Consider the following 16606-nt stretch of genomic DNA (forward strand, 5'->3'; position numbering starts at 1 on the left):
ATATCGTAATTGGCAGCGTACACGGCTGCTAATAATAATAAAGTGTTTAGGTTTAATTTTTACGGCTGTCAATATTTCATTTTTCGGATGTCTATTCAATCGTGACGCTCTTTCGTCAAACATCGGAGGGATTTACTCTATTCGGAATTTTTGTATAATGCACGTGAAAAACGTTTTTTGCAATCATCTAATTAGTGTTTATTATCTTCTACAGGTATCAAAGTCTTTATAGAACTCCGTACGCAATAGCGCTCAAATATGCATGAATGCTGTTTACGCAATACAAAACAGAATTGAAAGAAAGTTACGTCGAATTATTTAATACATTATTTTATTAGCAGATAATCGAAACCGGTCCCAAGCCGGTTGATAAATGATATCTCAAACAAAATTAATACGCCCTCCTTATTTTGTTCCGCTGTGGAGTATTTGTTTGTTATCGGAATCTAATCAGAATAGAAAAACATTAATCATGAAAAGCCGCTGTACCCGATTATCCACCGCTAGAAAAGGGTATTGCTAAAATTGCACATATAATTCAGTATCTAGGTACTAAAAAGTTTGCCTATAAAAATAGGATATATTACGAAGTTTTAGTATTAACACACTAATTGATGGCAATACTCAATTTATCCAGTGCGTACAGACCCAAAAATCAAAATAATATACTTAAAACTCTAAGCCTAGAAAGTCACAAATCAAGAACGTAAAAATACAAGCAAAGAACGACGAGTAATAACTTTTTATACCACATGTTTAAGCAATAGTAATAAAATTTGATTGTTTAAATTAAATGTTATTACTTACCTGATTCAACACCGCAGTTATATAATAATGATACCTTTCTTTCACTTAACTCTGTTTCCTATATCATTTTCCATTTAATAAAACAATGGTACTTTGATTATAATGTGGTTTTAATGCACATAACCTGTTGGTGAATGACTATTTTTTACTATGGTAATCGAAGTAATATAAAATATTGCAAGTTATAGAGATAGTTTGTGAATGAGGCAAGTTAACTATTTACACATATATTACGCGGCAAACTTTAAAGTATCTACATTTGATTGACATTAGTATTCTACATGTTAATGTATTCCTTATATGAAAAAAGTAGAATAGTCTATTTTGCAATTAAATTATTTTAGGTGTCGTTAAAATTTGAATTAGGAACAAGCTTTTTTCTGTTATTCTAATAAGGCAACAAAATGCAGCATCGATTTAGTCATCGATAATTATGTTCATTACGTCATAAATTTCTCTTATATCTCTTGCAATATCAAAAATATTTGTGAATCACATTATTGCATTGAATTTCTTTAAAAAAAATGTGATTATTGTTTTAAATTCGATGCCGAATAAAATGATTTGACTAAATGAAGAATTGTATACATGTGAAATCTATAACATTGCGCAGATGTGGTAAGTTACTTATTATACCTACATTTTTTTGTGAAAACGGAGAGGTCATAATGGCATTTTTAACGATGACTGAGATAAGGTTGTACAGAAAAGTAATATACTTATATAACTACTTACATAAAACAATAATAATAATAAAGGTTTTTTGTGAATTTTATATTAAGGGCCTCTGCTGTTTGCCAAATTAATTAATTTCAACTGTCATTTTTGCTTTTACTAACACGAGTTATCATAAATCGTGTACTGTTTGTGTATAAACCATGTTTACATGACTTCAAAATGCATAGGCATCCCTTAGTATAAATGGGACAAATATTAAAGAGCAGTTTTAAAGTAAACAGCATTATAATAAATTAAGCAAATTCATTCAAAATCCGCGTTACATACCCATCCACATTTTGTGCAAATTCCACCAGCCGTGCATACCATAGGTAGGCTCATGTCATGTCTATATTTTTACTCACGATACGGGCTTGTTTACACGGGCTTGGTACTAATCATAAGTATTAAACGCGTGTAAACTACCCCTGATGTATCTTGATTGAAATAGTATAGTAACTATTTACCTACGTAAATGCATTTTTTATTTGGGATGATTTTTAATATAAATTAATTGTTTATTTTTGTACTATCTGTGACCAGATGTGTACAGTTAATATTAAGCTTAATACAATGATAGTTCACACAAATTTAGATTCTAACTTAAAGCTGAGAAAGAAAAAGATATATCCCAATTTTCCGCATAATAATTGTGCAATTTCATGTCAGTGCGGCTGTGAATAGCATTATAAAAATATGCACTTTAAAAATAAAACAGCAATTGTTAAATGTGCAATTGTTTTTAAATTGCCAATCGACAAACGTGAGAAATATTGATAATTATTGTTTTTTTTTTTTCATAAATGGCAACACATATTATTAGACAAATCAAAACATTTTTGGCTGTGGGAAATTTTCCCTCGCTAAAGAAAGAAACAATCTGTTTGGAAACAAAACTGTATTAGTCATCATATTAATAATATGGCAGGGGCCGTGATTTAGAAAATTATCAATAGTAAATGTGTAATTTCAGTTTTAACGCCTTTATAAATGACATAATATTACAACCTTATCCGAAAAGCAAGGGCATTGTTTTTAATGAATAAATTTAAAAAAAAACATATATAGTGCTATAGAAAAGAAAGTTTAATTGTCAGTTTTGTCTTATTTAAATGATTGATCCTATTATTATAATCATATGTGGTATATCCACGTGTTTGCTAAAAATGCAAATTTTTGTGATTTTTTTCATTATTAATAGGTACGGATTAAATGATAATTGCTGGTAGATTAACGGTACATCTTTATCATTTTGGGCAGGGTTGACATGTGTGTCTCTGATAACTGTCTTAGAAATAGGGAGCATCAGTTGTTTATTCTCCCAAGGTGCAGAACCAACCTGCCACTGGTAATGCCAATTGGGAGGGCGATAACTATGTTCAACCAAATTGCTTCGGGTTTTGATATATTCCACTTGCGTGAGTGTGAGTTTAGGTGGGCTCTATTTTATTAATTCTTAAAAAAATAGTTTCCTCTTCGCAAACTCGTTGTACTTCTTTTAACTACTATAGTTGTATAAATGTATTTTCACTGCGTTTGTATGTTTATATGATGTTCTCTTTTTAGATTTTAATTTTTATCGCTTTTATTACTTTTATTTTTTCTTCTTCTTTATAATAACGTTTCATGTCATATTGTGAACGTCTTAAAATTATAATTTGTAATGTCCACATTATGTTAAAAAATAAATAAATTGAATTTGAAATTATTTGCCTTTTTTGCTATGTACCTATTGTATATGAATAAAATGGCAAATTATATGAAATATTTGTTTTTATTATCATCAATTAAATATCGACCCATTGGATCGACGAATTCATAAAGTTTACAGGAAGTACGTGATTACAAAGAACTAATAACCGACATAAGTGCACGAAATTATGGGGAACTTAATATGATGAATTAACTGTCAATAAAATATTGTATCATAACTACGATACAGAATATTGTATTGCTAAATATATTAGTACTTACTCCAAAACTAAGTATAAATAGTTGTTTATCCCAGATTCGACCCTCAGAGTTCTGCAAAATATATTCATAGACCATCTCCGCAGTCATAGACAATGGGCGTGCGTTTCCCGCGCTTTGAGATTCAAAAATCGAACGCCAGATAGGCGAGTTCCGTTTTCGAAACCGTTACTACGTCATTGTTCCTTGATATTTTTGCATTTGGAACGCCAGAAAATAAAATGGCGGACACGAATAATGAATAAATGTTCATTTTATTGGTGTATCGATTGAGGAAATCTCGAATGGGACGCGTGATTACAATAATAATGGAAAATTTGTTATTATAAGTGTTATTCCAAACAATGGGAATTATGAGAACCACGGAAATAATGTGCATTTTCCTTACAAAAATGTAAGTATATTTTTCACAAAGAGACAACACGAAGTTGTTTGTTATGTATAAACTATGGTATATATACTTATATATATATACATACACATTAATAAAGTGGTAAATACGAGTTGAAGGGTTGCATACAAATGACATACTTAATTATATATTAAAAAAGATTTGTAATAAGTAATACAGTCAATTAAGGGGCCAATTATGTTAGCGCTAATCCCATACAAATTCCTTACCTACCTCTTACAATCATTGTTGTGCATCCAAGCATGTTATAAACAATTCAGCTATCTTCAGACCATCAAAACGTCCAAGACTTAGCCCTAGCGTCATCAAATAAGTAATTCAATTATAAGCTATGGCCTGACCAATGGCAATCATAAACTCATTACCCACTCATCTTGTCACAAGTACAGTGTAACCGTGAGAGTGATCGTACTAGTTGTGTGAGTGCAGGACCACGGAACCATCTCAGCGCGCCTGCCATTTCAACATCATAGGTTAGTGCCTGGATTGAATCCCTGGGTAACCGTCTCCCCCCCATTTAAATCATCCCCTTCCTACGGTCCACTAAAAAGCGCCGCCAAATACATTTTAGCTAATATAGCCAGGCATGTGACATACATTAATAATTGACGATGGGGAAAGCAGTCAATGGAAAAATATAAGAATGCCACGAATTAAAACCACCAATACCATTAATAAATATCGATCATGTTTATTTACTATTATACAACCTATAGAGTCTCAAGTTTAATGCTAAATTTATTAGATTTTACCAACAAAAATTAGAAAGTTAATCAGATACTTTACATTTTTAAATCACCGATATATTATATTGGCCCACAGCCTCTCTGGGGGTAAATCTAAGCCTGTCAATGATGTACGAATCAGAAAACCTCCTTCTATAAATATTTAGCCTTATAACTTGGATTGATTCTGTCTAAAATTAAGTAGGTAAATCAGTACACAGTGACACCATGGCTATGGTAAAATCGGCTTACAGTGGTATTGTCTGCTAGCATTGAAACAAGCATTGCAGCAAACAATTCCAATACACCCGAGAATCGTCTATGGTGCCACTGTATACAGATCTACCTGTATTTATAGTCTAAACATATTATTTTTAACCCAATATGTACACAAAATACGTTAATAAATGTTAAATTAGTATCACATCTAATTAACTGTGTAATCATAATAACTGATCAATAAATAGTACGTGAAAAGTTATGATATTTCAATGATATAACATTCGTTTGTGTGCCACTCTAGCGCGAAAAAAATATACGTAGGTTAAAATGTTAGGAGTTGTTTTAAAAAAAGTACACCTACATACTTTAACAATACATTCGGAAGTTGAATTCGCGATTCAAATATCATGCGATATCAGGGACGTGGATAATACAATTCCGAGTGGGGTTTACTATGGCTATATCGTTTGCTACACATGAAAATTTAACACATCTTAATTTTGAAGAGATTCTAAAATTATTCAGTGAAAAAATTACATACTTTAGTAAATTACTATTTTCGGTCCTTAGCGGAAAATATGGGCTTGCAAAGAGTTGAGACTATATTAATATGGGTATCTAGTTCTTGAACATGTATGTATATATAATTCCAAAACACCTCAAAAACACACATTAAAAAAAAATCTTGAAAAAATTTTACCGCATTTGCCGGAATCCGATGGATGCGGATTTAAGTCCTTCCCGGCATTTTTTCTAATGAAAGTACATATGTATTTCTGAGATTTTTCTAAATTATGTAAGTTGAACAGAGTGTCGCACATTGATGGTCCACTCACTGAGTGGTCCAGAAGGAGAACGGGGTACGAGAGGAACACGGCTTCGGTGGTGTAATGGACTATAAAAAGATTTGCGAGCGCTTGAATTGAAGTGATCGACTTGAGAAAGGAAGTGAAGAACTGGATAAACTGGAAGGCTGTAGTGCCAGAGAAGAAGAAGGGTTAATTTATTTATATGTCCTCCTCTTCAGGAGTAATCAAAGTAAATTACGTGGTACTGAAATTTAGCAGCACTAGTAATATAGTTATCTATAATAATTAAATTCTTTTATATTGTAATTATTGATTTTAGTAAGTCCGGAAAAATTTAGCATCAGGTGAATCAAATATGTGGGTACGTCACTGTTCCATTGACCGTTGCTATACCGACCAGAGACAACTTTCTCCGTGTTCGCAAAATTACTCAACATTTCGTTTGTCTGCCGGTGTGCTCGGTTATGTCATCAAATTAATAGCTCGCGAGAAAAAAAAATGAATCGTAGGTAGATATGATTTTGGACACGGGTCAACGAACGGCAGGTACCAGGCAACTGCTTCCCGTAAGAATGGTAAGTATTTTATTGTGTTACAAAAAAGTGATCTTCCGGTTGGATAAGAAACAGACAGATATGGGCCATTTTGAGATCTCTATAAGAAAGGTTTTGGCGTGAATACAATGTTAAGTTTTTGGCATGTCTGTAATTAAATTGTTCAAACTCAAGCTGCTATCTATTTTTAAGTGTTGAAATTTTATTTGTGAAAAGTTAATGATAAAACCTGTTTGCTCTATATACCTAAATAACTTACTTATTAATATTTGAACCCGAGAGGTAAGGTGAAACATGCATTATTTTCAATGGAGGTAGAGAAGTAATTCTGCCATTATTCATTCATTTCGTTGTATAAATAATAACTACAAAACTATGTCGCGTATGTACAAATTATTGTAACTAAAATTGAGCTAACTATATCTTCTTCTTTTATATAATATTATAATATAAGTCAAAATACGATTTTTTTAATTCCGTTTTCTATTTAGCCCCAACAGACATCTACATATAAATAACTACAAGATAAAAAGAACTTTTTATATAGTACGTTTTTAAATTTTCTGTTGAATCATATAAACTTGACTTGACTAGCTTAAACGATCAAAAAAAATGTACTTGATAGAAATAATACTGAAATATAAATTTGACATGTCATATTGATTTTCATTGTAACGCACGTGTATATTAATAATTTAGTTGCTAGGACCCCAGAACCCCTAGCAACCGATAATGGTGTCGAAATAACTTTTCATACAAAACAGAATTAACTGAAAATGAAATCAATTCTACTGATAGATGGCTAAAAGTATTAAAAAAACCATTGGCATCGTGTTCTGATATATTCTAAAAGTTTCAAATGTCTAGCTAGTCGGGAAGTTAGTTAAAAATTGATTGCAAGATTTGTACCGGACAAATAAGAATACGTGCTAAGAAAAACGTTGTAAAAATACGAAGTTTGTTCAAATTACTGTTTTTTTTACTTTTACTGAAAATTTCCTGCCACTTCTAATTTTAAATTTTGAATTCGATTTTAATTCCTTTTGTTTGATTTGGCCGACAGATTTATTTTAATTTTTACATATTGAACATCTAGATACAGATATTTTAATATTGAAGAATGTAGTGTTGCTTTATTAAGTAATATAAATGTAAATCGACTAATAAAGCATGCTTGTGCAAAGCCGGGTACTTCAGCTAGTAAAATGATGAATGAATTAATCTCAAACGTTATGCAGAAAGAAATTTCTTCAATACAATCATATATTTTAAAGACTATATAATTTTGAAACAACTGAAAAACATACACACTTACCGGGGGAAAAATCTAGAAAACAAGTTGAAAGGAGCGAGAGTTGAACTTCTATCTTTAACTTTCCAGATTAGTGCTTTTGTCTCTAAACTATCGATTTCGATACGTTTGATTCATGCAAATTACTTCTTATAACTACGTTTTAACTGAGAACTTCAAACTCCACAAATCAATCGGAAATTTTATCTGATTTGTGTACAATTAAGATAAATTACATTTTTGACTTAATCGTAACATACGTCCGGTCCGGCGCAAACCAAATGTATTATTGACATTCTTGCATTTATAATAATGTTTTTTTAATAATATTCAATACTAAATTTACATACGGTTTAGTAATGTTAGATTCTTTTTTACAGAAAATACACGTTTTTATATAAATCTAAATATTCAGTATTGAATATATATATAAGTACATATATAAATGTTTCGTAACGTAATTAAATTAATATCTAATTAAAATTTTCTAATTACATTTTTATAACCATTCTCAGATTACGACATAATTAAGTAAGTATAAAAATAGTTAAAATAAGGTAGTTAACGAAGAAAATTAACTTTTGAAACGCTCCTCTGAATAGTATTAGCATTTTTCTACAAGACAAGTTCTGCACTAAGATAGCGAAATAACGATATAGCAAAATACGAATTTCAATAAATTAATAATTGCAAACTCATTTTAAATGTCCTTCCATAATATTATACACTGCCTTTACAATCCAGTGACGCTCTTGGCTTTCGCACGAGTAGGAGTATTTTTATACAAGAAACGGTTGTTGCCCAAACTTATCAAGTTTGATAGAAGCACGTGGCAGTTAAAATGAAAGGATATGCGGAACTATGGGAAGGCCATAATCCATGGATCGACCCCGACTGATGAAAACGATGATAATACCAAAGTATGTCAACATTTAAATATTAATGTGTGATTTATTTTAATTACTCAATTGTCTGCAGTCTACACTATATTTTGAATGTTGATTTCTAGAGGTTAACAGCAATATTTTTATAATATCTATAAATATGTAGAATATTTATTATAAAAGAATATTTTCATAATATATATTCTTTATGATTCTGTAATAAAAAAATGTTTCCCACTATACACAGTATAAACATCAAAATATTTATTATAACTGTATATATTGTTGTATTTTTATAAGCATCATTGATTATTCAGGAAATTCGATACTACAATATTATTATATTATTATGATAATTAACATCAAAAAAATATGATATAATACTGTTACTTAATGTATTTTTTTAAATATAGAAATAACACTAAACATAGCATACTATAATATTACACATATATTAATAGATAAAAAATAATACTTATCCCTTTTTTAAATTAATCCGAAGTTAATCACCGGGTATTATTTTTTTCATTGGTAGTTTTGGTTCCTTAAATCTAATAATTACAACATTAAAAAATGTGCAATGTAATTACTCACCTTATTATTATTATATTGAATCTTGGTTGAGTTAAGTCATTGTCATATCGATTCCTTATTATGCCGCAGTTCTGAAATAAAAATAAAAAATAACTATTAATAATCTTTCAATAATTGAGCCAAAGACTTTTACTGTAGAGTAAAATTCTATTTTTACGACAGTCAAGCGTTTTGATCGCGAGACCATTTCGTATCGAACAGTACGCTTAAATTAATGTACATATTAACAAAAATTACTTCTCTGTAAGCACGTTAGGTTAAAATACCTACAGCTTCAGATCACGTGATAGTATGACACCGGTTTTGATATAATTCAACCACCAGACCAGACTAAATTAACGCAAATACTAGAGGAGACCAAGACCCATTTATAGTTGTAACTTCAGGAGGGAAACGAAGAAGATCTTCAGCACTCGAGGCTAGCTCCGGGTGGGAAAGCCTCTGCTGGCCATAACCATTCATCGCGATCCTCATATAGTTAGATATGTATGCGCACAGTCAGTCTTTCTTGATCAAGAAAGAAGAGAGAGTCTAGTTTTTGGGTTTTATCTCAAATGCAGCACTGGATAATTTTAACATCGATTTAATAGCATTATAAATGATACATTTATTATGTAGACAATATGACACGATTAATATTACGTATATTATAGTAAGAACATTGAGAAATACAATAAAAATTACGAGGAATATTTTGATTCATTTAAACGCAATGACATTATTATTTAAACGTCATATTAAGAAATTACGAAACAATGTCCATCTAAGTTCGACATCCGTTAAGTGGAATATAAAATCGTCATCTAAAGCTGTTTGAGTAAACACGACTATTTACTATCATATTATATAGTAACCCCAATATAAATTGGCATGGGCATGATTTGAGTTACCCCATCTCCACCCGCCATGTACATGCAGCCGCGGTTTATCCGACTTCCATGACGCTATAAACGTGTCAGAAGGAAATGATTTCAATGCCACACTTCCTTGTCCATGGTAGATTAATTCTACACATTGAGAGACTAACCATCATTATTTCTAAGATCGTTAATTTACAGGGAAACACAGAACAACGCAAACAACGTTTTCATTTACACCATAAAAATAATGATTTCTTCTAAATTTTAAACTACATTATGTTAGGATATTCAAGAGAAAGTCTATTATATGAATTCACAGATATTATCCATTCATATAGTATCAAGATGTTTTTCCTACTGATTTCATAATCCGATGTGGATTTTGGCCACTTTATCAACCTACTAGGTCCATGCTCTGAGTCTAGAACATGTTGAAAAACATCATGTAAGTTTCTAGACCCGGGATTCAAACCTAGGACCCTCAGCATCGCAAACGGACACGTTAACATTAGATTATCACGGGCACTAGTAATTTATGATCACCATGTATTGGTAAGTTTTATATTATTATTATTTTTTGTTGAGATGATCACTCTTGAAGATTGCAACTTCATTAAAAATTACATAACGATCTACATACATATATACTTATATATATATATGAAGCAATCTCGGCATTCTGTATGGCTGAATATATAGAGAATATCATAGTTTACTTCATTTGCTTAAACTATCGATATTTCCACTGATGATAAGCCTCTTCAAATCATCTATCTTCCAAAAGAACGGAAGATATATCTGAATACATAGAGTAGCTTCAAAGTCATTTACCTAGTAATGAGACATTCGTCTTTCTTACTATTATAAAAAAACTCGCAAAAATCTGATTTTCACAATAGAAATAAATCAGAAAATAATCATATCTAAAAGCAGGATCAAGAGGTCCTCTTGATATTGCATTGTGAATACTATCAGCGAAATGAAAAGCATCTCAAAAAGACAAACAAATACTAGTTAATTAAACGCTATTTAAAAAAATGGTCATCTATCATTTTTTCATAATTGCTTTTAACGAAAAATAATAACGAACCATATGCGTACATACATCATATTAGGTACTTATATAATATTTTCATTATATAAGAACTCCTATCAAAGTAACAATCATTAATAATTATCACATGATAAGATATGCTTATTGATAATTTTCTTTAAACATTCTTATGATGACCTTTTTTACCAAGGTCTTTTGGTCAAAATTCAAAACATCTTTCCCATACCTACTTAACTCTTGATAAATAGCTCAAAATGCTAATTCATACAAATAAAACAGATAATTTATTTTCTTAGAAATCGTGAAAAATAATCAGCAACTCGTTTTGAATATTCAACTTTGTCGCGATTATTTGCATCGTGTTTTACGTTTATTATTATTAATTTAAAATTATAAATTATACCCTTATAAAAAAGCGAACTTGGTATCGCCGTTCGCGAATGAACACCTATCGCGTATGCAAATAAAAACACATAAATGTTTGCGAAAATTTACAAGCGACGTCTTTGCAAGCGATAATAGAAATTTTATATTATAAATAATTTTTTAAGTGTTGCATCCCGATATTATTGGTTACATAATGATATGTTAATTATATATTAAAATCCATTTGCTACATGTATTGATTTTTTATGGAAACCGGTTAAGTAGGGACTTGAAGCGAAGCTTCATAGTATTGCTAAAATCGTATAAGTGCACGTACAGTGATGTACACGAAAAAGACGTTCTTAATCCTTTCTATGCCGCAATTAGTTAATTGATAGTAATTAACATAAGAATCGGTGTAATTAAGGCGTCCAAAGACGCTCTGGGCACTTAACCGGTTAATCACACTTTTTAGCACATCAAGTAAAAATAACTCATCTTCACGAAATATACGAGGGTGGGTCAATAAGTCCTTAGAAAAGCCGACAGGTGGCGCGACTAGTACTGTAAGCGGTTTGTTTTCATGCAGCGGCACTACCGATTCAGTATGCTGCGAAGTTTCAATCAGATTGGTCGGGTTGTTGTGTGTTTCTCGTACATTTAAAAAAAAAATTTGCTTGTGGAAAATGGAAAAATGGAAAATGGAGAAAATTGAGTTTAGAGCTGTTATTAAACATTTTAATATAAAAGGGTTAACAGCAAAGGAAATAAAAAATGAGTTGGATTTAGTTCACGGCATATCTGCTCCTTCACTTGCAACTATTTATAACTGGTTAATTGAATTTAAACGTGGTCGTACATCAACAAAGGATGAACCACGCTCAGGACGTCCTGTAGAGGTGACTACACCAGAAATTATCAATAAAATCTACGATATGGTGTTAAGTGACCGAAGATTAAAGTTGAGTGAGATAATTGAGGTTACAGGGATCTCAAAAGGTAGCGTCATTTCTATTTTACATGACAAATTGGGCATGAAAAATATTTCTGCAAGATGGGTGCCGCGTTTGCTCACAGTCGATAATAAACGCAATAGGTTGGTGGCCTCTAAAGCCCTGTTGTCGCTCATGCAACGCAATCCGGATGAATTTTTTCGTCGCTTTGTGACTGTAGATGAAACATGGATACACCACTATACTCTCGAGACGAAAGAACAGTCAAAGCAGTGGATTGCGAAGGCAAACCATGACCAAAGAAGGCGAAAACCGTAAAATCAGCTGGTAAGGTTATGGCTACTGTATTTTGGGATGCACGTGAAATTATTTTCGTTGACTATTTGGAAAAAGGAAAAACAATAACAGGGGATTATTATGCATCTTTATTGGACCAGCTAAAAAACAAAATTGAAGAAAAACGGCCTCATTTAAACAGAAAAAAAATCTTCTTTCATCAGGACAATGCCCGTGTTCACACATGTTTACGATCAATGGCTAAAATTGAAGAATTGAAGTTCGAATTGGTCGACCACCCACCGTATTCGCCAGATTTAGCCCCCAGTGACTTTTTCCTTTTCCCAAACTTAAAAAAATGGCTAAGTGGACAACGTTTTTTTTTCAAATGAAGAAGTCATCGATCGGACAAATGCTTATTTTGAGGACCTTCCGAAAACTTATTTTTCTGACGGTTTAAAAAAAATTGAGAAACGTCTTACCAAGTGTATTGAGCTCCAAGAAGATTATGTTGAGAAATAAAAAAAAAATACAAAAATAAAAACTGTTTTAATGCTTTTTTCTAAGGAATTATTGACCCACTCTCGTACCATCAGAAGTTATGATATTTATTTTCTTTTGTTAATGTTTCATCCCTTGCAATATGCCGCCATTAAACAACGCTTGTTCGGTTAAATCGCACCGTACATCTTCACCATAAAATTATTTAATACTAAGATATATTTCAAGTTACAAAGCCATAAAGACATTAATTATCCCAACTGAATTAAGAGGTAATTGGGATAAATTATTTAGAATATTATTTTCAACATCCGAAAAGTCTTGTCAGAAAGAATTAGTTCGTGATTATTAGTTAGAAATTTATAATTATTGAGGTCTGTCAAATCAAATATCATCAAAACAATGTAGTTTTGCAGTTCTATTCATATGGAATAGAAAAAATAGCTCTATTGTAAAGATATATTAACGTATCAGAGAGAATAATTCTATAGAATATGTGAATATATATTACAGGGTTAGGTTAGGTTAAAATAGGACCCCTGGGAGCTCTAATTCTCATACAAAACTCTCAATGTACAATGTACTTATGTCAAACTGAACCTTGCTTCAGTATTTTTATCAATGAAATCACTGAATGTTTCATCAGGAAGAAAATCCACATCTTTGGTTTTACGTAATATGGAATCCAAAGCATTTTTTTTTAATTTCTAGAATTTCACTAAAACTTGGCATAAAATGTAAAATATTTATACCTCAATGTTTTTTTCAATAAACGTCTTCATTTATAAATAAATGGTTTATTAGATACTTGAGAAATTTCCTTTGTTATTGACAACATTTTCCATATTTTTATCATTAATTTTGTGGCATTCCGAAATATCCTTTTATATTAACAAGCATATGGTTCCTTTTGTGGTATTCCAAAAAAGGATTGGACATATTATTTGTATCTTCCATTAATATTTTTTTTGTTTTGCGGCTTTTTATTTACTCTTGTACAGTATGGTTATAAAGATTCTTCTCCTCATCGCCAAAATTTTTAGATCAAATCCGAAAAACAATGTTGTCATTTTTTAGAAAAGTTACATGAGTTAAAAAAAATCGTTAAAGGGATAAGGTAAGAATTGAAATATCGCTTATCTATATATTAACTATCAGTTTATTTTAACTGTACTTGGACGATACACGCTTACTCCAAGATAGAAAAAATAATAACCCAATCGCATTTAGATTACAAATTGTTTTGCGAAAAAGTTTCCAAGCTATTACTCCTTTTTTGGGTATCCGGAAGACGGTGACATGACGAATTGGATCCAAATTTCGTTCAAAACTCTTTTCACTTGTGAATTTTTAAATTTTAGAATTTCTTCCATTATCTTCTTCAGGTGTTCAAAGTGGCATGGAAGTCAAATGTTGTTTGTTGTGCTCCTGTATGGCTGTGAGACGTGGCATCTTACTGAGCTTCAAAGGTATTGACTTTTGAGCTTTGATAATCAATCCGCCGAATATTAGGGGTAAATTGATACGACCGCGTTTATGGCGCACTTTATGGACAGACACAGCATCTATCGATGGTTGAAGTATTCATGGAGAGATGCTTCACGTAGTTGACACAAGTGTTCCGGTTACCACTAGTGCGACACCCCGTACCCTTGTGGCATAACCTCAAGGGTTTCATCGCCGTGGCCAATCTTTCCTCACCATGCAGTGGTGCTACAAAAGCGGTTTTCGCGCTGTAGGTTCACATGGCGGTAAGCGCGATATGTAGTGATGGACAGATGGAAGTGGCGCAACCTTGTGCCTGCCCTGTATCCCAATACCAGTATGTGACAGGGTGAAGTAAAGTACACTGTAGTATTGTATTTGGGTTTAATTTAGTGTTATGTTTAAAGAAGCAATATAATTACTTGTGTTTCGAAATTACTGAGTATGCTTTATAATATCTTTACAACGTCATATAATATTATATTTATAATATTCTATAGTTCTGACTATTAATAATTATGTAAAAAAATGTGGGCCGTTGCTTGTTGATTTGTCTCTCTGATCTCAGGCTAGGTCGTTCAAGGTAAAGACAAGTTGTTTCAATACACCCACTACCTTTTTGTCCCCTCTCAAGAATAACAACAATGTCTTTAAAAAATTCAACACTTCGGTATTAATTAACAAAGAATTCGCAAATAAACAGCACTAAATTTTAATTACATGCGTAAATATAACAAATTAATATTTCGTCTTTTGAAGATTTTAAACACTTATACCTACATATAGTACATATACCTACATACAGCAATGATACACAACCTTTTTACTAGTAATGCCAATATTATTTGTGTTATAATAGTAAGTACTACATACAAACCTTAAATCTAATAGAATTCATGTTATAATTTATTGTTTTCGGATCACATTCGCGCAGTGACGTCCCTAGACAAAAATGCCGCCCATAGGCAGTGCCAAAATGCCGCCCCATTTGGTACAAGTCGGTTATGGGGAAGCCAGCGGCATACACATTTTGAAAATAGCCTATATACTGGATTATTTGTTAATTTGGGTTAGTTTAGGTTAGGTTAAGTTAGGTTAGGTTAGGTTATGTTAGGTTTTCATTCTTGAATTCATGAATTTTGCCCAAAATCGGCTATGACAATTAGCACGGTTCACGTCTGGATTCCCCATAACCGACTTGTACCGTATTTTTATCATCGTTTCATGACTCCAATCCCAATATCTAAGAAATGTGTTGTATGGATACATACTAAAAAAATATATCTGCACGTGTCGTTTCTGATCACCAAGGACGTCGAAGGAATTAAACAAGACATCGCGAACCCGACAATAAGTTACAGTCCTATAAAACCTGTCATGTTAATTAATGGATACTTTTTGTTTTCGTTATTACTAAGTAAAGGGAGCTATTTCTATGTATATCAAATGATTCTTCTCAATTTGCCGCCCTTCCAGTAACTGCCGCCCCCAAGCGACGCTCAATCTGCTTACCCCCACGGGATATCACTGCGATTCGCAACACATGCCGTTAAAATAATAATATAAATTCTCTCCTGGGTCTAGAGACATGTGGTTATTGTTAATTACATATGTGGATAACAGATAATTCAGTAATTCTACACTCTGCATTATCTATATACATATTTACAAAATTTTACTCAGATTTTCCAACGAAATGTTACTGGTGTATAATGCAGTGATATTCAAGAAGTATCTCGTCGTGGGCAAGTCCACGTGGGTGTTTTGTGAGGACAGACACCACCAAATTGTTTACTTCAATACACTCTGGTAATTCACAATAAACTAAAAGTATAAGTGTCGATTTTTTTTGGCGCAAATGACGTAACAGATTCATCAAAAAAATAAAAAGAAGTCTCCAAACAGGTAAACCTTGAAATGTAACTATTAAAAATAACATATTCTTTAACACGTGGTTTAGTTTATCCCATATTTTTTCCACACTCAAGATCCCAAGTGGCAAAGGGTTGAAGTATGCTGTTAAGATCAGCCATAAATAGTGCACACTAAACTTTGTCAGTCATACGTATGTATTATTTGTTTCCATTGAAACCAGACTATAATTTACAGATGGAGTTAGTTATTT

The 16606-nt window shown here is 31.8% G+C and overlaps 1 protein-coding gene across 4 annotated transcripts in view; it reads right to left on the minus strand.

Annotated features, from left to right (window-relative positions):
- Positions 1-16606, minus strand: part of blo (bloated) — a 167574-nt gene that overhangs the window by 81211 nt on the left and 69757 nt on the right. For all 4 annotated transcript variants that reach the window (XM_085960894.1, XM_085960892.1, XM_085960893.1 and 1 more), the window contains one exon: positions 8987-9057. The gene's annotated coding sequence lies outside the window, so the exon portion shown is untranslated. The remainder of the gene's footprint in view (positions 1-8986; positions 9058-16606) is intronic.

The sequence above is a fragment of the Rhyacophila brunnea genome, unplaced genomic scaffold (assembly GCF_057557595.1).
Source record: "Rhyacophila brunnea isolate RB1 unplaced genomic scaffold, BYU_Rbru_1.0 scaffold_12, whole genome shotgun sequence".
NCBI lineage: Eukaryota > Metazoa > Arthropoda > Insecta > Trichoptera > Rhyacophilidae > Rhyacophila > Rhyacophila brunnea.